Source organism: Mustela nigripes, chromosome 3, assembly GCF_022355385.1.
Source record: "Mustela nigripes isolate SB6536 chromosome 3, MUSNIG.SB6536, whole genome shotgun sequence".
NCBI classification, from domain to species: domain Eukaryota; kingdom Metazoa; phylum Chordata; class Mammalia; order Carnivora; family Mustelidae; genus Mustela; species Mustela nigripes.
Window position 1 is genome coordinate 78,413,481 of NC_081559.1, and position 22,937 is coordinate 78,436,417.

Below are 22,937 nucleotides of genomic sequence, written 5' to 3' on the forward strand. Positions count from 1 at the left end.
CATGACCCAGAGTTAAATGTTGCCACTTCTGTAAAAGTTTAAGTTTTCCCTCATGCTAATCCCTTCTTCCAGTATGTTCAATACTCTTTTGTTAAACCTACATTATCTTATTACTACTTGGTTATTATTTTAAAATATCAAGATGGCGGAGAAGCAGCAGGCTGAGACTACTTCAGCTAGCAGGAGATCAGCTAGATGCTTATCTCAAGATTGCAAACACCTGCAAATCCATCGGCAGATCGAAGAGAAGAACAGCAATTCTGGAAACAGAAAAACAACCACTTTCTGAAAGGTAGGACCGGCGGAGAAATGAATCCAAAGTACGGGAAGATAGACCCCTGGGGGAGGGGCCGGCTCCCGGCAAGTGGCGGAGCAACAGAGCACAAAATCAGGACTTTTAAAAGTCTGTTCCACTGAGGGACATCGCTCCGGAGGCTACCCGGGGCAAAGCCCACGTGGGGTCAGCGTGGCCTCAGGTCCCGCAGGGTCACAGAAGGATCGGGGGTGTCTGAGTGTCGCAGAGCTTGTGGGTATTGGAACGGGAAAGCCGGCTACAGAGACAGAACCGACAGTAAGCTCACAGCTCGATGTTACCTTGAACCGGTCGCAGGCTCGGTGAGCTCAGAGCACGGCTGGAGGTCGGGCAGATGGGAGTGACTGAGCGCTGTTCTCTGAGGGCGCACTGGGCAGTGGGGCACTGGGCTCTCGGCTCCTCCGGGCCGGAGACCAGGAGGCCGCCATTTGTATTCCCGTCCTCTGGAACTCTACGGAAAGCGCTCAGGGAACAAAAGCTCCTGAAAGCAAACCGGAGCAGATTACTCACCCCGGCCCCTGATAAGGGCGGTGCAATTCCGCCTGGGGCAAAGACACTTGAGAATCACTACAACAGGCCCCTCCCCCAGAAGATCAACAAGAAATCCAGTGGAGACCAAGTTCACCTACCAAGGAGTGCGGTTTCAATACCAAGGAGAGCAGCAGAATTCCAGAGGAGGAGAAAGCAAAGCACGGAACTCATGGCTTTTTTCCTGTGATTTTTTTTAGTCTTGCAGTTAATTTAATTTTTTTCTTTTTCATTTTTTGTTTTTTTTCTCGTATTCTGGTAAAATTTTTTTTAACTATTACCTTTTTTTTAACATTTTTTAACGAGTTTACGAATATATATATTTTTTCTTTTTTATATTTTTCTTATTTGTTTTCTTTTTTTAAATTCTTTTCTTTTCTTTTTTTTTCTGTTTTCTTATTTTTTTCTTTCTTCCTTTTTGAGCCTCTTTTTATCCACTTTCTCCCCCCTAACGATTTGGGATCTCTACTAATTTGGTTAAAGCATATTTTCCTGGGGTTGTTGCCACCCTTTTAGTATTTTACTTGCTCCTTCATATACTCTTATCTGGACAAAATGACAAGACGTAAAAATTCAACACAAAAAAAAGAACAAGAGGCAGTACCGAAGGCTAGGGACCTAATCAATACAGACATTGGTAATATGTCAGATCTAGAGTTCAGAATGACAATTTTCAAGGATCTAGCTGGGCTCGAAAAAGGCATGGAAGATATTAGAGAAACGCTCTCGAGAGATATAAAAGCCCTTTCTGGAGAAATAAAAGAACTAAAATCTAACCACGTTGAAATAAAAAAAAGCTATTAATGAGGTACAATCAAAAATGGAGGCTCTCACTGCTAGGAAAAATGAGGCAGAAAAAAGAATTAGTGATATAGAAGACCAAATGACAGAGAATAAAGAAGCTGAGCAAAAGAGGGACAAACAGCTACTGGACCACGAGGGGAGAATTCGAGAGATAAGTGACACCATAAGACAAAACAACATTAGAATAATTGGGATTCCAGAAGAAGAAGAAAGAGAGAGGGGAGCAGAAGGTATACTGGAGAGAATTATTGGGGAGAATTTCCCCAATATGGCAAAGGGAATGAGCATCAAAACTCAGGAGGTTCAGAGAATGCCCCTCAAAATCAATAAGAATAGGCCCACACCCAGTCACCTAATAGTAAAATTTGCAAGTCTCCGTGACAAAGAGAAAATCCTGAAAGCAGCCCAGGAAAAGAAGTCTGTAACATACAATGGTAAAAATATTAGATTGGCAGCTGACTTATCCACAGAGACCTGGCAGGCCAGAAAGAGCTGGCATGATATTTTCAGAGCACTAAACGAGAAAAACATGCAGCCAAGAATACTATATCCAGCTAGGCTATCATTGAAAATAGAAGGAGAGATTAAAAGCTTCCAGGACAAACAAAAACTGAAAGAATTTGCAAACACCAAACCAGCTCTACAGGAAATATTGAAAGGGGTCCTCCAAGCAAAGAGAGAGCCTACAAGTGGTAGATCAGAAAGGAACAGAGACCATATACAGTAACAGTCACCTTACAGGCAATACAATGGCACTAAATTCATATCTCTCAATAGTTACCCTGAATGTGAATGGGCTAAATGCCCCTGTCAAAAGACACAGGGTATCAGAATGGATAAAAAAACAAAACCCATCTATATGTTGCCTCCAAGAAACACATTTTAAGCCCGAAGACACCTCCAGATTTAAAGTGAGGGGGTGGAAAAGAATTTACCATGCTAATGGACATCAGAAGAAAGCAGGAGTGGCAATCCTTATATCAGATCAATTAGATTTTAAGCCAAAGACTATAATAAGAGATGAGGAAGGACACTATATCATACTCAAAGGGTCTGTCCAACAAGAAGATTTAACAATTTTAAATATCTATGCCCCCAATGTGGGAGCAGCCAACTATATAAACCAATTAATAACAAAATCAAAGAAACACATCAACAATAATACAATAATAGTAGGGGACTTTAACACTCCCCTCACTGAAATGGACAGGTCATCCAAGCAAAAGATCAGCAAGGAAATAAAGGCCTTAAACGACACACTGGACCAGATGGACATCACAGATATATTCAGAATATTTCATCCCAAAGCAACAGAATACACATTCTTCTCTAGTGCACATGGAACATTCTCCAGAATAGATCACATCCTCGGTCCTAAATCAGGACTCAACCGGTATCAAAAGATTGGGATCATTCCCTGCATATTTTCAGACCACAATGCTCTAAAGCTAGAACTCAACCACAAAAGGAAGTTTGGAAAGAACCCAAATACATGGAGACTAAACAGCATCCTTCTAAAGAATGAATGGGTCAACCGGGAAATTAAAGAAGAATTGAAAAAAATTATGGAAACAAATGATAATGAAAATACAACGGTTCAAAATCTGTGGGACACAACAAAGGCAGTCCTGAGAGGAAAATATATAGCGGTACAAGCCTTTCTCAAGAAACAAGATAGGTGTCAGATATAAAACCTAACCCTACACCTAAAGGAGCTGGAGAAAGAATAAGAAAGAAACCCCAAACCCAGCAGGAGAAGAGAAATCAGAAAGATCAGAGCAGAAATCAATGAAATAGAAACCAAAAAAACAATAGAGCAAATCAACAAAACTAGGAGCTGGTTCTTTGAAAGAATTAATAAAATTGATAAACCCCCTGGCTCGACTTATCAAAAAGAAAAGAGAAAGGACCCAAATAAATAAAATCATGAATGAAAGAGGAGAGATCACAACTAACACCAAAGAAATACAAACTATTATAAGAACATACTATGAGCAACTCTACGCCAACGAATTTGACAATCTGGAAGAAATGGATGCATTCCTAGAAACATATAAACTACCACAACTGAACCAGGAAGAAATAGAAAGCCTGAACAGACCCATAACCAATAAGGAGATTGAAACAGTCATTAAAAATCTCCAAACAAACAAAAGCCCAGGGCCAGACGGCTTCCTGGGGGAATTCTACCAAACATTTAAAGAAGAACTAATTCCTATTCTCCTGAAACTGTTCCAAAAAATAGAAATGGAAGGAAAACTTCCAAACTCATTTTATGAGGCCAGAATCACCTTGATCCCCAAACCAGACAAGGATGCCATCAAAAAAGAGAGCTATAGACCAATATCCTTGATGAACACAGATGCGAAAATTCTCACCAAAATATTAGCCAATAGGAGTCAACAGTACATTAAAAGGATTATTCACCATGACCAAGTGGGATTTATTCCAGGGCTGCAAGGTTGGTTCAACATCCACAAATCAGTCAATGTGATACAACACATCAATAAAAGAAAGAACAAGAACCATATGATACTCTCAATAGATGCTGAAAAGGCATTTGACAAAGTACAGCATCCCTTCCTGATCAAAACTCTTCAAAGTGTAGGGATAGAGGGCACATACCTCAATATCATCAAAGCCATCTATGAAAAACCCACCACAAATATCATTCTCAATGGAGAAAAACTGAAAGCTTTTCCGCTAAGGTCAGGAACACGGCAGGGATGTCCATTATCACCACTGCTATTCAAAATAGTCCTAGAGGTCCTAGCCTCAGCAATCAGACAACAAAAGGAAATTGAAAGCATCCAAATCGGCAAAGAAGAAGTCAAATTATCTCTCTTAGCAGATGATATGATACTATATGTGGAAAACCCAAAAGACTCCACTCCAAAACTGCTAGAACTTATACAGGAATTCAGTAAAGTGTCAGGATATAAAATCAATGCACAGAAATCAGTTGCATTTTTCTACACCAACAGCAAGACAGAAGAAAGAGAAATTAAGGAGTCAATCCCATTTACAATTGCACCCAAAACCATAAGATACCTAGGAATAAACCTAACCAAAGAGGCACAGAATCTATACTCAGAAAACTATAAAGAACTCATGAAAGAAATTGAGGAGGACACAAAGAAATGGAAAATTGTTCCATGCTCCTGGATTGGAAGAATAAATATTGTGAAAATGTCTATGCTACCTAAAGCTATTTATACATTTAATGCAATTCCTATCAAAGTACCATCCATCTTTTTCAAAGAAATGGAACAAATAATTCTAAAATTTATATGGAACCAGAAAAGACCTCGAATAGCCAAAGGGATATTGAAAAAGAAAGCCAACGTTGGTGGCATCACAATTCCAGATTTCAAGCTCTATTACAAAGCTGTCATCATCAAGAGAGCATGGTACTGGCACAAAAACAGGCACATAGATCAATGGAACAAATAGAGAGCCCAGAAATAGACCCTCAACTCTACGGTCAACTCATCTTCGACAAAACAGGAAAGAATGTCCAATGGAAAAAAGACAGCCTCTTCAATAAATGGTGCTGGGAAAATTGGACAGCCACATGCAGAAAAATGAAATTGGATCATTTCCTTACACCACACACAAAAATAGACTCAAAATGGATCAAGGACCTCAATGTGAGAAAGGAATCCATCAAAATCCTTGAGGAGAACACAGGCAGCAACCTCTTCGACCTCAGCTGCAGCAACATCTTCCTAGGAACAACACCAAAGGCAAGGGAAGCAAGGGCAAAAATGAACTATTGGGATTTCATCAAGATCAAAAGCTTTTGCACAGCAAAGAAAACAGTTAACAAAATCAAAAGACAACTGACAGAATGGGAGAAGATATTTGCAAACGACATATCAGATAAAGGACTAGTGTCCAAAATCTATAAAGAAATTAGCAAACTCAACACCCAAAGAACAAATAATCCAATCAAGAAATGGGCAGAGGACATGAACAGACATTTCTGCAAAGAAGACATCCAGATGGCCAACAGACACATGAAAAAGTGCTCCATATCACTCGGCATCAGGGAAATACAAATCAAAACCACAATGAGATATCACCTCACACCAGTCAGAATGGCTAAAATCAACAAGTCAGGAAATGACAGTTTCTGGCGAGGATGCGGAGAAAGGGGAACCCTCCTACACTGTTGGTGGGAATGCAAGCTGGTGCAGCCACTCTGGAAAACAGCATGGAGGTTCTTCAAAATGTTGAAAATAGAACTGCCCTATGACCCAGCAATTGCACTATTGGGTATTTACCCTAAAGATACAAACGTAGTGATCCAAAGGGGCACGTGCACCCGACTGTTTATAGCAGCAATGTCCACAATAGCCAAACTATGGAAAGAACCTAGATGTCCATCAACAGATGAATGGATCAAGAAGAAGTGGTATATATACACAATGGAATACTATGCAGCCATCAAAAGAAATGAAATCTTGCCATTTGCGAGAACATGGATGGAACTGGAGCGTATCATGCTTAGTGAAATAAGTCAAGCAGAGAAAGACAACTATCATATGATCTCCCTGATATGAGGAAGTGGTGATGCAACATGGGGGCTTAAGTGGGTAGGAGAAGAATCAATGAAACAAGATGGGATGGGAGGGAGACCAACCATAAGTGACTCTTAATCTCACAAAACAAACTGAGGGTTGCTGGGGGTAGGGGGTTTGGGAGAAGGTGGTGGGATTATGGACATTGGGGCGGGTATGGGCTTTGGTGAGTACTGTGAAGTGTGTATACCTGGTGATTCACAGACCTGTACCCCTGGGGTAAAAATATATGTTTATAAAAAAAAGAAGGGAATCTTTCTGCCCTTCAACAGATGAATGGATAAGGAAAATGTGGTCCATATACACTATGGTGTATTATGCCTCCATCTGAAAGGATGAATATCCAACTTTTGTAGCAACATGGATGGGACTGGAAAAGATTATGCTGAGTGAAATAAGTCAAGCAGAGAGAGTCAATTATCATATGGTTTCACTTATTTATGGAGCATAACAAATAGCATGGAGGACATGGGGAGTTGGAGAGGAGCCGGGAGTTGGGGGAAATTGGAAGGGGAGGTGATCCATGAGAGACTATGGACTCTGAAACACAATCTGAGGGGAATGAAGTGGTGGGGGGGTGGGAGGTTGGGGTACCAGGTGGTGGGTATTAGAGAGGGCACAGATTGCATGGAGCATTGGGTGTGGTGCAAAAATAATGAATACTGTTATGCTGAAAATAAATAAATTTAATTAAAAAAATAAATAAATAAAATATCTACTTATCATGATTGTATCTGGAATAGCAGATATGAATAACTGTTGATATGTGCTTATTAGTGTCCCTGTGAGAGAAACTTGGAAAATAATACCAAATTTAACATTTTGATAATGATCTTGTCTGCCCATGTAATAAGTCTGATCTTTCTCAAATCTATATAATTCACGTAAGGTTATCTTTAAATAGAAATGTATAGTTATAAAATAAATATGTTAAATATATTACTATTGACTTTGCTTAGCCTAAAAATATCATCTTTTAAGAATATAATATCCTGGGGTGCCTGGGTGGGTCAATCAGTTAAATGGGCTGCCTTCAGCATGGGTCATGATCTGAGGATCCTGGGATTGAGCCCCTCATTGGGCTCCCTGCTTGGCAGGGTGTCTGCTTCTCCCTTTCCCTCTGCCTGCTCTGCCTACTTGTGATTTCTATCTCTCTATCATGCAAATAAATAAGATCTTTGGGAAAAAATATAATATCCTGAATATCTTACCATCTTCTACTCAGTTAAAGAGTTCCCTGCTATTGACTATATGCTCTTCAGTAATAAGAATAAGAGAATTAAATTAGGTATAATTTTTTCTTGTTTAATTTCTTTATTGTATTTGTGGTTATGAGAGAGAGAGGAACCAGTTTGCAGGACACTAAAGACCTATGAAATAAATTCATTTCTAATAAGAGACTAATTTGAAATGAATACTTATATTTATGTAAAATATAAAAATTAATTCACATATAATGAACATTTGACCAACATATATTCCATAATTGGCTTGGTGGTAAGCTCTGTGTTTCTACTTTTACAGATGAATAACACTATCCAACTCAGAATAAGAATTCAGCAGTTGAATAATGCTCTGTTTTGACTCAAGGAAGCTCTGAGTGGTTTATTACACGAGTGCTAGCATCAGATGTCCTGCCCAAATACCAACTTTGTTTCTTACACTTTACATGACCTTAGTCACTGATTGAAATTTGCTGTGCCTTACTTTTGCCATAATATTTTAAGAGGAACATAGAAAAGGATCTGATACAAAGAAAGCCCTCAGTGTTAGCTGTAATTATTTTAGCCAATAAATAATCACATATTTACAGCAAAATGTTCACAGAAAATTTTCTGTTTTACTGATTATGTTATTATGCATACATTTCCCACATTTTGAATCACAAGCCAATTCAGAAATCTCCAGAACTGGTTCAATTTGGTATAAGGTACTCCTATTTCTTTTCTTTTCTTTCTTTCTTTCTTCCTTTTTTTTTTTTAAGATTTTATTTATTTATTTGAAAGAGAAAGATCACAAGTAGGCAGAGAGGCAGGCAGAGAGAGAGAGAAGGAAGCAGACTCCCTGCTGAGCAAAGAGCCCGATGCGGCGCTCGATTCCAGGACCCTGAGATCATGACCTGAGCCGAAGGCAGCAGTTTAACCCACTGAGCCACCCAGGTGCCCTGGTACTCCTATTTCGGAGTATTTGATTTTACTATAAGAATTGCTCAGAGGCTCCTTTTTGGCCACAGTACTCATGACTAAAATTCCAAATTTTGTTTCTTATAGGTAACTTTTATTTTAATTTTAATTAAGAATTTCTATAACATCAATAGAAAGTTGAATGATTAGGTGTCTGTATTTTATTGAGCAACTCTTAGTATAGGCAACATCAGTGATTACATCTGTAATTCAGTACAGAGAATCTCGGATTCAGTCTCCAGATCAATGGATGTGTTCAGTTTTAATCTTGCTTTAAAATACTTATCTAGGGGCGCCTGGGTGGCTTAGTTGATTAAGCAGCTGCCTTCATCTCAGGTCATGGTCCCAGAGTCCTGGGATTGAGCCCCGCAGCAGGCTCATTGCTCAGTGGAGAGCCTACTTCTCCTTCTCCTCTGCCTGCTGCTCTGCCTACTTGTGCTCTCTCTGTCACTCTCTCTCTTTCCCTGTCAAAGAAATGAATAAATAAAATCATCTAATATCAGTTCACAAGGAGTTAATAAGTATGACCAGTTACAGTTTTTAAAACTTATCATATGGAAAATGAAATATAGATAATAACCCATTATCTTCCTTTATATCTATGACAAAATAGCACACATCTAGAAAGTGACAATGCTCCAGGTTGTCAAATTCATCTTAGTGATTTTTTTTTCTTTTTAAGATGTTGGAAAAAAATCAGGAAAAAAAGCACAAACAAAAATTCACACGAATGAAATTGTTAGGAGTTTAGAACAAGAGAATACAGATCATTCATTATATGGACCAAACTACCATGAAAACCAATAATGGGCATTTTGTGCTTCTACTGATTCTGCATAGTCTATCTAGAAAGAAGACTTTGGTCATATGTCTTAGTATCATAACTGTGAGTTGCCTATGGCACTATCTGTTGCCACAATGTTTTGACTATAAAACAAACACTTGAATGCCCAAATTCTAATTAACCAATTCACACACACACACACACACACACACATTCCAGAGGCAATTTCCATGGCTTCAAGGCAATGGTCAAGTCACTGAACTTTTAATTTCTACTGTTGGATTATAATGTCTCTTTACAAGGAAGGATGCTGTTTCCAGTTTAATTCAGTTTAGTGAAGTAGTATTTATATTAATGTTACTTAAGAAGAGATATAACACCTTGGGATTCCAACTAATCTGACAAGTTCAAGTTACTAAATTTAACATGGTGTCATGGTCATTCTAGTCAGGCTCAAAAGAATTTAGTATAGCAATATAAGGGTTACTTTCAAACCTGGGGTTATTCTGGGCCCAAGTACCACTTGGAGACTCTCTGAAAATTTGTCTTTATACTGGGACCCAAAACAACAAAATATCTTTTAAAAACATTGAACAATTTTCCAGAGATACAAAGCATTAAAGAATAATTAATTATGACAGAAAATGAAGTGTAAACTAAATCCAAATTAGTGCGTTTGGCATATGGAATGGATTGGAACATTTGTTGGAAGGTAATGTGCTCTAGACTAACAACGTATTAAATTCGGGGAAGGTAATGGTGACTATAAAGCATCTACTCATGAACCAAAACTAAGCTAGAAGAGCAGAGTCTCACTTTCCGATGGTCTGAGAAAAGTAGGCTTGATGAGATTTTTCTTATTTTATTCATTTCCCCATGAGTCTGCCCTTATAGTTATTTCTACAAGTAGTGCTGGCTTAATGCAAGATAGTCTAAACTTATTTTTGAGAGTGCCAAATATGTATGTTTTAAGCTGAAATATAATCCTACTCTGGACAAGATCCCCAATCTAGACAAGATTTTCCTAGAAAAAATACTTTGAATAAAATATTTCATTTCATGATATTGGAGTTTTATAGCATGATATTGGAATTTTAATAGTTTGTTAAGATTATAAGAATCAAGGGCACCTGGGTGGCTTAGTTGGTTAAATGACTGCCTTCAGCTCAGGTTATGATCCTGGAGCCCCAGGATTGAGCTCAGCATCAGGCCCCCTGCACAGCAGGGAGTCTGCTTCCCCCTCTGACCCTCCCCCCTCATGTTCTCTCTTTCCCTCATAAATGAATAAAATCTTTAAAAAAAGATTATAAACATCTACACTAGATAATGTAGGAAAAACGAGAAAAAAATAAGTATAAGATATGTACAAAAATGTTATGTTCTTCAAATACAGCAAACTATAATTTAGCATGATTGTTAGCAACTGGTAGAATGTTAAAAAATAAAATAGTACAGGAATTAGGATATTAGAACCCCAAAGAAGTGAAGTCCTCTGTAGTGATTTTTTTAGAAGTCTTATTTTATAAAAAGCATCATATATGTATTTTCTGTTTCCTTCCAATAAATTCAAATTTTAAAAATTCTTACAATATGGTAATATGGTATTAAAGAAGAGAAATTTTAAATTACTAAACTTTAACCATCTTGGTATTCAGCAAAATTTCATAATTTCATACATCCAAGTATGTTTATATTCATGCAAACATATATATACATATACTCTGTCTCTCATACATACATACATACACACACACACCCTTATACCCACAAATGGAAACAAAGAACATACTGTTTCTTACTGTGGGTATCAATTGTTTCCTATCCCCTAGCCCTTTCTACTATCACCCTTTCCTCCAACAAGTAATCTATGATGTGAATTTGTTGTGGAACACTTTACCTTCTTTCAATAATGATATGACTATACATTAATTTTACATATATAGGATTTGTATTTGTCTTATAAATATAGGAAGTGTAAAATATATATTCTACTCTGTTATCCTGCTTTATCATTCTTTTTTTAGTTGGAAGAGGGTTTGAAAATGAATTGTAGAAATCACTCCCTTTCAAATAACATACATTATTTTTATTCTATTGTATAAATTCATTGCTATTTATTCAAGTTATCTCTATAAAACATTCTGATTTTTTTCTCTACTTTCTTCACATGTGAATGTTTCCATAAGGTTTTTATTTACCTAATAGGAAGATTGCCCCATTTAATTTCAATTTTAATATCTATTACTAGATTTACTTTCAAAAATTTTTGAAAAATTGCATTTTTATCAGCAATATACTGAGAATATCCCTTTTCCCTGAATATCACTCAATGGTGGCTGATTTTTTTTTGTAAAAAATGATATCTCTTGTTTACTTTAAATTAAATAGTGTGAAATTGAGCATCTTTTCTTATGCTTTTGGCAGTTGTATTTCTGTTTCTTTGAATTGACTAATAGGCTTTTTTACTTTTTCTGAAAGGTCTTTGTCTTTTAATCTTTGAAGAAGAGTTTTGAATATTATATATATCATTTTGATCAGTTTGTGCCAAGAATATTTTTCTTTAACTTGTCATTTTGGTGTTTTTTTCCTGTCTTTTATTTTTTCAATTAATTTTTTATTTATATTTAATGTTTATTTTTGCCTCTATAGTTTTGGGTTTCTGATTTGCTTTAAAACTCTCCCAACATCTAAGATATACTCTTTTTTTTTTTTTTAAGATTTTATTTATTTATTTGACAGAGAGAGATCACAGCAGGCAGAGAGGCAGGCAGAGAGAGGGGAAGGGAAGGAAGCAGGCCCCTGCTGAACAGAGAGCCCGATGCGGGACTTGATCCCAGGACCCTGAGATCATGACCTGAGCCAAAGGCAGCGGCTTAACCCACTGAGCCACCCAGGCACCCTAAGATATACTCTTTAATTATTCTTCTGAAGTATATTATTTTATACATTTTATTGTATACATGTGTATACATTTTATACATGTATATAATTTGTATCACATATATTCTTCTAAAATGTGTAATGCATAAATGTGTTATTGTATTATTTGTTTATTCAGATATAAGTTAAGGTGCAGTTTTATAATATTTAACAAAATATAGATTATTTGTAAATATTAAGATATATTGCTAAATTCTATTTTAATCTATTATCTACTTGCCTTTTCCTGAACCAGTATCATCTACAGTACATGCGTGCGCACACGCACGTGCATGCACACACACACACACTCCTTCCTGTTAGAACATACAATTAAGGAAGCTGGCACAATGTTGACATCCTGGCTGAGTAAATTACTACATGTGTAACATTTGATAAATCATGTAAACAAAAATCTGTGCTTCAAATTTCTTATAAAGTATAATACCAACATATAATAATATATAGTATCAAACATACAATTGATTACAATAGCATAACACTACATATGCCTGTACAAGTATCACGTGAGCTAAGTTATGTATTTTATTCATTTAAAACTATTTTTGTTCATCTGCATTTTTTCAACTTTCACTTTTTTTTACCTTTGCCTACCTCATAGATTTCTTATTTCCTTTTTCTCTCTAGGTAGTGTAGTGGGTGGATACTGTGCTGTTTCACGTGGGTGTTCCTAGTAGGACAGAAACACTCATTTCCCCACATGCTGGGCATGTTAGCATCAATGTTTCTCAGTTAAGAGTCTGCAGGACTTGCCCTCAGCTTAAAAGTTACCTTACCTCAGTCTCCTTCCAATTGCTCTTTGATGAGGAAATATAAAATTTGTGCTTCCTGTCCATTTCAGAACAAATATTAAGGGTCATTCCAGTTCCACAGTTCCCTATAGAATTGGCTGAAGCCTGAAGTTCCACTTCCTCTCTTGCCCAGTCCTGCTTCCTTCACTCCCTACAGTTGTTGGTCCTAAAATATCCACTAATATACTTTCTGCAAGTAAATCTCCAACTCAAAACTTGCATCTCAGCCATTCCTTCCTAGGATGGGTAGTGACTCCATGATTTTAACTCACATGGCTTATGTTAGTGATAGATTTTGTCTTTCAATATCTCAAAACATCCTTTTTCTGTTCTGACTGAAGAATGTTCTCTCTGTTACATATCATATTTCTAATGCATAATTGTGTTTAGAGACATTTTTTCTACTTCATTTCCAAGTTATGATTCTCTTTTTAGGTTCATACATTAAATTTTTAATTAGGAATTTCCATGTTTTCTGGAATATTTGTCTTCAATTGAATCTTTCATGCATGCTGTCATTATTTTAAAAAATATTTTCTTTTGTCTGCTCTGAATATTTTACTTCACTTAGTGCTACCTGTTTTACTAAATCTGCTTAGGCAATTTTTTTTTCCCTTGTATTCCTGTTTTTGGTCACTCTGGTAATCTGAGTGAAAAACAATAGCAGAGTGGTAGGAAACAGAAGTCCACTCTCCAAAAGTCAAGTGTGTTCCAAAGGTAGCTACTGAGATGCTAAAAGAAACCTCATTGCTCCTAGGACTTTTCTTTGTAGCCTTGGGATACAGGGCTAGGGCTATAATGATGAACCAAGGAAATCTGTACATCTTCCCAAAACATCTTGTAGCACCCAGTTGCCCACTGTGACTTCTAGGATCACACACGTGGGGCTGTGGCAGAACACTGAACACCAAAAGCCAAGCATTCTCTGAGGACCATGGAACTTTCATTTTTATACAAGTGACCCCAGAGGTCTATCCCTACTTTTGTCAGGATAAGAGCTTGCCAACATCTTTTCCTCATATCCTAGCAGAGCAGACACATCCATTGCTTGCCTTTCCAGTGTGCCTCATCATGTCCATGGCTGATTTTCTCAGATCTCTTTTCATCAGCGTTGAGCTTGGCTGGAACTTCAGAAATGCTTTCCTGGGCTGTTGTCTTGAGACCAGAAATAAAAATATGTGTATTTTTACAGTCATTTAACATGCATTCTGATATCTTATTTCCAAATATGTCCAGTGTATAGACAATGTACTGAAGAATAACCAATGACTACAAAGTTGCCTACTTTAGCAGTATAAAAGTAAGGATTCAGCTTTTTGTTGTTGAAGTTTAGTTGACACACAATGTTATCTTAGTTTCATGTATACAACATAGTGATTCCACAGCTTAATACATTACATTACGCTCACTACGATAAGTGTACTTTCCATTTGTCACGATGCAACATTATTACAATATAATTGACTATAATCCCTATGCTGTAATTTTCATTACTGTGATTTATTTATTTTATAACTGGAAGCTTATAGTTTACTTTTATAATGTGATATAAAAGGAAGTATAGAGGTAGAGGAAATTCAGACATGTTAATTTTTTAATATTATAAAACAGGAAGATTAATGATATAGGAATAGTAGTCAGAATATAAAATAGATATTTATGTACACTGATTCAAGTTTCAAGGACAATATATGGAGAAATTAATGATAGAACTGTTATTAAAAATTGAAAGCTGAGAAGAGGAGCAAGTGAACTATAGTCACATTTTTCTTAGCAAGAATTCTAAAGAAAACATCAAAAATTCTGTCATAAATATCATGATAAGATTATTATACAGTTGTAGAAGATTCCCATCAAAACATTAAAATTGCAAGTTTTTACAAAGTGGTGGCCCCTGTGTAGTGACACAAGAGTATGGATTTGGGAATAGTTGCTTTTCTCCCTGGCCCCTCTGTACTTGTACATAGTTTAATTTGTAAAAAGAAAAGTCTCATAAATATTAATTATAATGTTTAAAACAAAGAAATCTCTAGAATGGAATTTTAGAAAACGTGGCATCTATGTGGTAATGGCAGTATGCTTATAATAATAACTGGTGCCTTATCTCTAATTTCAAGGTAAAAAAAGTCATTTATATAAGTGTAAAAGTGATATCACCATAGGTGAACATGATGCTGAAGCCCTTAAAATGTGCATTCCCATCTAATGGAGTTATGTTCGCCAATTGGTTATTAATACGCAGGGCAGGGAACCCTGGGTAGCTCATTCAGTTAAGCGTCTTCCTTAGGCTCAGGTCATGATCCCAGGGTCCTGGGATCTAGCATCACATGGGGCTCTTTGGTCGACAGGGAGCCTGCTTCTCCCTCTGCCTGCTGCTCCCCCTGCTTGTGCTCTCTTTCTCTCTCTCTGACAGATAAATAAATAAATAAATAAAATCTTTAATATCCAGGGCATTCAGTAGGCTGTGGAAGGAAGCAGAGCCATGCAGAAGGAGAATCTGACCTGTGATGTAGTCTTAAAGAAGGCTCCAATCTGCCTAACAATTGGCTCTGAGCTTGGCTGTCTCTTTAGCATTGTATTAAGTTGATTCACCAGATGTGGACTGCTTGGAGAAAGAGATGTGACATTAGGCAAGGCTGATATCTTTAGCTATGGCAGCTCCTGAAGAGGACAGACAGCTGAAAGCAACGTTCTAAAAGGCCTTCCAATGCCTAAGGCAATGTCATTTTTCTTGAAGGGGGATCTGAGTGATGCATCAACACAGTTTATGTCTTGTGTAGTTCATGTCCCTTGCTTCACGAAGTTCACGTAATTAGGAGGTTCAGGCTTCTGGTGAGCATCACTTCCAGAGGGATATTTAAAAGAGGAAAGTTAGTGGATCCAACAACAGCTCCTACCACTAAAGCTGGTCTCAGGTATGCAAATAAAACTCTGTCTCTCCTATCCTTTCCAGGTTTGTCTCAGCTAATATGCTGTTCATCTCAGTGTTACTTGTAGGCATTTCCCTGGGCCATTACCAGACCCTAATGAGGTCTGGGTTGTTGCCACTGTCTATGTACCTTAGAATTTGGGAAAAAGAGTACCAGTGTGTTTCTGTAGATCAACTGGGTGTTACACATACTCCTCCTTATTCCATATGTAATAATAGTCTTACCTACTACTAATGATAGGAACAGTTACTCCTGCCGAGATAGCTTGCTTTCTTCTTGCCTGCTGGTCTCTTGGAATGAGGATTCTAAAATACTCAGCTGGATACTGTAGTTTCTGATTCAGTAGGACTCTTGCTGGTGCTCCTAGTGGAAGTGTTCCACTATAGGAGTCAGGATCTCTCATCTGCAGAGCCAGAGTTGCAAGAAAAAGAAATAGAAATTCTCCAAGTAGGTCACTGATTGTGATGGTAAGCAGAACCACTCTTGCTTCCACTGTTTGATTCATGTCTTCTACTTACTGGGGTTACTGCACTAAATAAAATTTAATGTGTGTTGTACTGTGTCCTGGAGAATCGTGCCCCATCTTACTGACTCCATCCAACAGTCTATTCCATTATTTTACCAGGCACTTATGGGTGATGCTCTATGTGATATAAAATTGGATTTTATGTCTCACTCGGTGTTTTGTGGATCTCTATGTTAAATGTTCTATAAGCCCTCTGAGGTCAACACTTTCTGGTGGACATTAACTTGTGATTCAAAGATTTCACACTGCACCAATTCCCCTATGTCCACCCACATATAATTACCCCAGATTTTCTTACCTCAGATTTTACAATCCCTTTCTTTCCAGATTCCTGACCAAGCCAATTGCCTTGCCTGTTATTATAGTCTCTGTAGTCTTAACTACTCAAGGTGATCAGGTTCTCCTAGTAAAATGCCTCAAGTTCTATTCATGAGAAAAATTTCCCTCACTATTCTCTTTCAAGGCCATCCCTGAGTAAAGATACAGGGCAGCTATCATTGATTTTTGGCTTGTACCCACATACAGACTCAACTCTTCTGTGAACCAGGCTGGGAGTTTCATTCTTCTTTCATCTGGCCGTATGTGATCTCCTACATGTAGCTATAGCTGTGAGATGAGAGGGAGCCTCTGGTGCAAGTGTAGAGAGGACATGGTGGGGCTGGGCTATGTGCTGAAAGAACTAGCTTACTCTCTCTGATCTTCAATCTATACTAAGACAAAAGGTCATTATTCTTTCAGCATTGAAACCAATTGATTGAGAAAGAGCTTCAGTTCACAGGAGAAAGATCTTTGTAGAGCCACTTAACATTAGCAAGTAAGATCCAATTGTATTGAAAGCATCTCCCACCTCCCCAAAAAAGCACATATGTCCTAGCTAGCGTGGAATAGGTAGTGGAGAATAGTTGGATTTCAGAACTGGAACTGAGAAGGGTATAGGAAGGACACAAATGCTCAGATTGTTTCTCTCAGAGGCTATGTGGTCACTTGTGCATCTTACTGGAAATCTTGTCTCCTCTTGTGTTTTTCCTATTCACTTAATGTTTTATTTTGTTTTTGTTTTCTTTTAAGTTTCCAGCTAAAATAACCCTCCTGCTAAATAAGTCTGGATGATTTCTGAAGACAGGGAGACTTGAATTTATACTTCAAAGCAAACCCAAGCCCTTTCAAGAAATGAAAGAGCATGAACAAACCTGTTAACATGACACTTTGCTCTTCTCAGACCACTAAAGACAGATAAGCAGAAGAGCACAGGTAAATTGTGTCACTCTTCTGATCTGCAAGAATCAGAAAAGACAGACAAGTATTACTATGGAATATTCATCTCTGTTCTTTTTAAATTTTTTAGAGACAAAATACAGCTTCTTTTCTTATCACAGAAAAATAGCGAGGTAATGTAACATTACTTTCCAGATTATAAGAAATTGGTAAATGATACAAGATTTTCTTGTAGATGAGGAGAAATTAGAATAATACTGCATTGAAATTACAATAACTATTATTTAATCATTTTAGAGATTCAGGACTGAGTGGGAGTTGGGTATGAGTGAAGAAGTGTTACAATTAGATGAGAAAATTAATACAAATAATTCTTGCCTTTCTAGCTCAGAATGGGGCACGTTATACTAAATTTGGAGGACAAAAGAATGGGATTTTCACTAAGGGTCATTTATTATATTGAAAGAGTCACATAGAAAACATTTAACATGTAAAGGGGATTAAGAGTCACAAACTTCCAGTTATAAAGTAAATAAATTATGAGATGTAATGTATGGCATAGGGAAATATAATCAATATTATTGTAATAATTTTGTATGGTGACAAATGTTAATTACACCTATTGTGATCATTTTGTAATGTATAAAAATATTGAATCATTCTCTTGTACAGCTGAAAGTTAATATAATCTATAAAAAAGTATGTTAATTCTAATTCAATAAAAAATAAGTAAAATGTTTAAAACTGGGTTTTAATTCACATTAAGAACCCTTTTTATTATTAGAGTATAAACTTTTGAGGACCAGAATTATTATTATTATTTTTTTTATGGACTTCTGTTTCTTCTCCTTGTAATACAGTCTGGCCCACAGTAATTGTTAAAAATATTGCTTCAATAAATAAATATTGATTGTTAATAAGTTAATAAAGCTCTCTTTAAATAGGTTACAAAATGTTGAGTTAAACAAGATAAAATTACTGTCATGACTACCATTTTTCATAGAACTTCTATTATGTCAATGTACATTACATAATTCAAGGGTATTTCTCATACTTGATCACATAACCTATGTCTTGTGGTGCATTTAAAAGAGAAAAAATTAGCATTCATATTCATCAAGTTGTGTTATTGCTTGACCAATAGAGACATTTATAATAATATTTTGTAGATATACACATTTTGTCTTTTTTGATAATTCCAAGGGGAGGGGGGCATTTTCAAGTGTGCATGTACTAGAGTTTATCTCAAAAGCGCTTTCTAGTTAGGCAGAGTTACAATAATCCTTAGATGCCAGACTCTCAGAGAGCTTTGCACTCACCAAGAGCCTTGCAAAATATTTTTAGAATTATCTGTGTCTTGCAGATGCTCTTAAGCCACAGAGAAAATTATTTAATGGGGAATTTATATCCCATAAAGGATTCTGCAGCTGAGAGACTGGATTGCATGACTGACCACTGATGGAAGTAAAATCCAACAAGCCAAACCACATCTGGGTGAGATCATCTGCCTGTCCCTGGAGAATAAGTGCATTTCACTCAGTTCCCCATGCCTTTTGGATGGGGTGTTCCATCTGATGGACTTATATTGGTCCCGGAAGATTTGATCCTCTGGGGCTTGGCTGGAGGGAAAGATAAAGCAAAATGAATATTTAAGCTTTGAGAGAATTCTTGAATTGGATCTCTGGCATGTTGGATTAAATGGCTTAAGTATTGATATAATACAGTGTTCCTCAGAAAGATAATCCTTGTACTTTTCTCAGAGATTGCTCAAGTTATAGAAAATAAAACAATGTAACTATTCCAGGGAACAGAAAATATTTTCCAAAACTCTGCTAGATCAGTGTTTTCCTGACTGTGGTCTATAGTTATAATTATGGAGTACAGAGTTATTCCAAATGATTAATAAAATATTTTTTCACTAAAATAGTTACATATATATATTTGAAGAATCAAAAACATATAAAACATATCAAATGAACAACAAAACAAATCTTTGGTGTACTTAGGTTAAGATAATATGTGAAATTCAAACACTAGGAATTATCTTGATTTATTTTATGGTCCTGGGGAAAAAAGCCACATGATGAGAAGGGGAATAAAATAAAACAACACCTAAGTGTGTTTACTGTAAAATGATTTTTAAATACTTGACAAGTTACAGTGTATGAACCATCATTTACTCATTAATTTTCCCTATAACCATTGTTTTATGATTTTATGTAATTATCTAAAATAATGTTTTACCAGCCTTAAAATTAACCCAAGCATAGATAAAAAAATAAGCTACACAGCACATTCGAGTTCTCTTATCTTTAGGTGTCAGAAACGTGTAGAAGGAAGGGGCAGGGAAGGTGAGGAATAATAGTATATAGCAAATATGCAATGCAAATTGGACGTTAATCTTTGCCTAATAAATCAAGTGAGCAAGACAATTTATTAAAGAGGAAAAGCTGATTTCCTTCGTAAAGCATGAACATGTTTCTGATTTTGTGCATCCTTGCTTAAAAACAGGTTGTTTCCATTTACTTCTTAGTTCCTTTGTTAGCACTATCTTATCTCAAGTGTAAATATTTTTTATTTCAACTTAACATTCAGTTCCATTTTCAGTTAACTTGAGAGCCTTATTTTCACTTATAATTAATAGTACAAATCAACTAACATTTTTGTCAACATTTCTGCTATTATTCAGTACATTATTGTTGTTAACAGAATTATGCAGTATTTCTTCCTTGTTCTACCAGGGAAGATTGGTCCCTGTATCAGTTCAAATCCCAACAGAAAATAGCACATTCAAAATATAATTATTAGATGAGAGTTTGTGAGCAAGGATCATTTACAAAGCTATAACCTCAATCTGAAGGAGATAAAGATGGCCCAGAGCTAATAACTTCTTGCCAGTCCCTCACCTCTATGCCTGATAGGACAGAGAAGTTGGAAAGAGAAAAACAGTGGAAAGACAAAAGACCTATGTAAGACAGTGAATCAGATCATTCTGTTAAAAACAAGTCAGCCCGGGGCACCTGGGTGGCTCAGTGGGTAAAAGCCTCTGCCTTCAGCTCAGGTCATGATCCCAGAGTCCTGGGATAGAGCCCCACATTGGGCTCTGCTCAGTAGGGAGCCTGCTTTCCCTTCTCTCTCTGTCTGCCACTCTGCCTACTTGTGATCTCTGTCTGTCAAATAAATAAATTAAAAAACAAGACGAAACAAAAACAAAAAACAAGTCAGCCCACTGCAACACCACCGAAAAGCAACAAGATCAATACTCTGACTTTAGTCTTTCAGTCTGTACTCACTCTCTCTTCAGTCTGTCTTCAGTCTTTATTTATTTATTTGTTTTTTTCAATTTTCTTCCTGGTTTTCCTCTTAACTTCTTAATAAAAAGTTATCTAAAACTTAGAAATAAAGCAAGAGAAGATGGAAGGTCTTTTCAATATCATCTTGGGGTATTATTTAACAAACCATCTGAAAGTTATTTATTTCTTTAAGAGTGTAGAGCAAGTGTTTGACCTTGCTATTTATTATTAATTATAGACTGAGACTATATGAACTTACATGTTAAGTTGCAGATTTTCATCTGTAGAGATCAAATTATTTATGTCTGGTAGAAAAGATAACCTATATTGTGTCACCCTGTAGGATATTCTTATTGGTTTTCACTTTAATTAATGAGTTGAAAAATATCATTGACTCCTTTTCATTCTATTTTGTATTAGTCTCATTTTTAACTGAGCCTGGTTAGAAACCATAGGACAAAAGAGCCCTGCTAATGTAATCCATATAGGTCAGCCTTAGGGCAGAAAGTAAAGTGGAGAAGGATGGATCATAAATCTCAAGGAGCAAATGGAAGATCTTCTACCCAATTATAATCTTTGATCTTTTTTCTTTCCCAATATGACTAGTCAAATCATGAACACATTTTAAATTACTGTGAGTATATATGCAGTATTTTTTTTTTTTTTTAACCAATGAAGTCACTTTTGTGCAAAGAAGTCATGGATAGAAACCACTGAAACCATACAGGACTGAAAAAATAAAATTTATTGGGCGAAAATCTTTTAAATAAATAGATCTCTCTATATATGTAATATAGAGATAATAATATGATATATGCTATTAGAAATATATAATATAATCCCTTAAACTCCCATTATCTTCCTGCTCAGGCTAGAAATGGACGAATATAAACAACTTGGCCAATATTTCAGGAAAGAAGAGACTTATCCCATAATATTCTACTTGTATTTATAGGCTTAATGTAGGGAGGTGAACCAGAAACATCTTTGTTACTATGCAAATATAAAGATTCCCTGATTAGAAGTAGAAGCTTCCAGAGTCCAATAGATGGTATCAGTCTGTTCTAATGAGCCAACTCTGACCAACTGAGATAGATCCTTTTTTAGCTACTGAAAAGAAAGATGATGATGTTAGTGAATGAACTTCCAGAGCCATCCACATTTCCCTTTTGTTAAGCAAAAGTACTTCTATTATCTCTGATTTGCTACAGGTCTGGAAATGGAACATCGATAAGATCCCACTCAACTCAGTCAGTTAAAAAAACACATGTCTGAAGTGAGAAATTTGCATTATGACTCCCTTCCTAGACTACTTGCAAAAGTCTTATAAGACATCTGTCCATAACCTAATACCCCTGACCCCACCCACATCCTTGATTTGGATCTGAGATTCAAATGTTTGACTTACTGGGCACAAGTCAGTTTATCTGTCCTTTGTCCAGCATTATGAGTTCCACAGGAATCCTAGGATCACCATTTTGTAATCAGAAGCAATATCCATGGCAGAAAAGGGCAGACCTAGTACCATCTGACATAGTCAGTATCTAAGTTCATGTCTCTCTCCATGTGTCCCCTTTCTGAACAATATGTTCATCCATCTGCTGAGGTCATATAAACCATCCATTAATAAACTGCAGTCAAAGCAGACATTATATGAAATATTTATTCATTCATGAGACCAAAGTAAGCAAGAAAAATAGATAAATGAACTATTACTCTTTGGAAAAAAGGAAGAAAAAAAGGTTTCTTCTTAAATTTTTCCAACTCCATGACTCTTAAGTATCTAGAAGATCATCAAGGCAGAGGTCAGTATGGCCAGGTAATTCTTTTTTTTTTTTTTTTTAATTTTTAGGTTAAGTGGCTTCCTTATGCATAAAAGTAAGATTTTCATTGGTCAGCCCAATCCTTTAATGTGATGTTATTACTATAGAGGCATTGAAATGGATATAATAAGCTGTAACAGAGAAAACTGCATGAACTTGATTGGTTTTGTTAGTCTAGATGTTTTCTTTTAGATGTGCTTGCTTCAAATGAATGTATATATTAG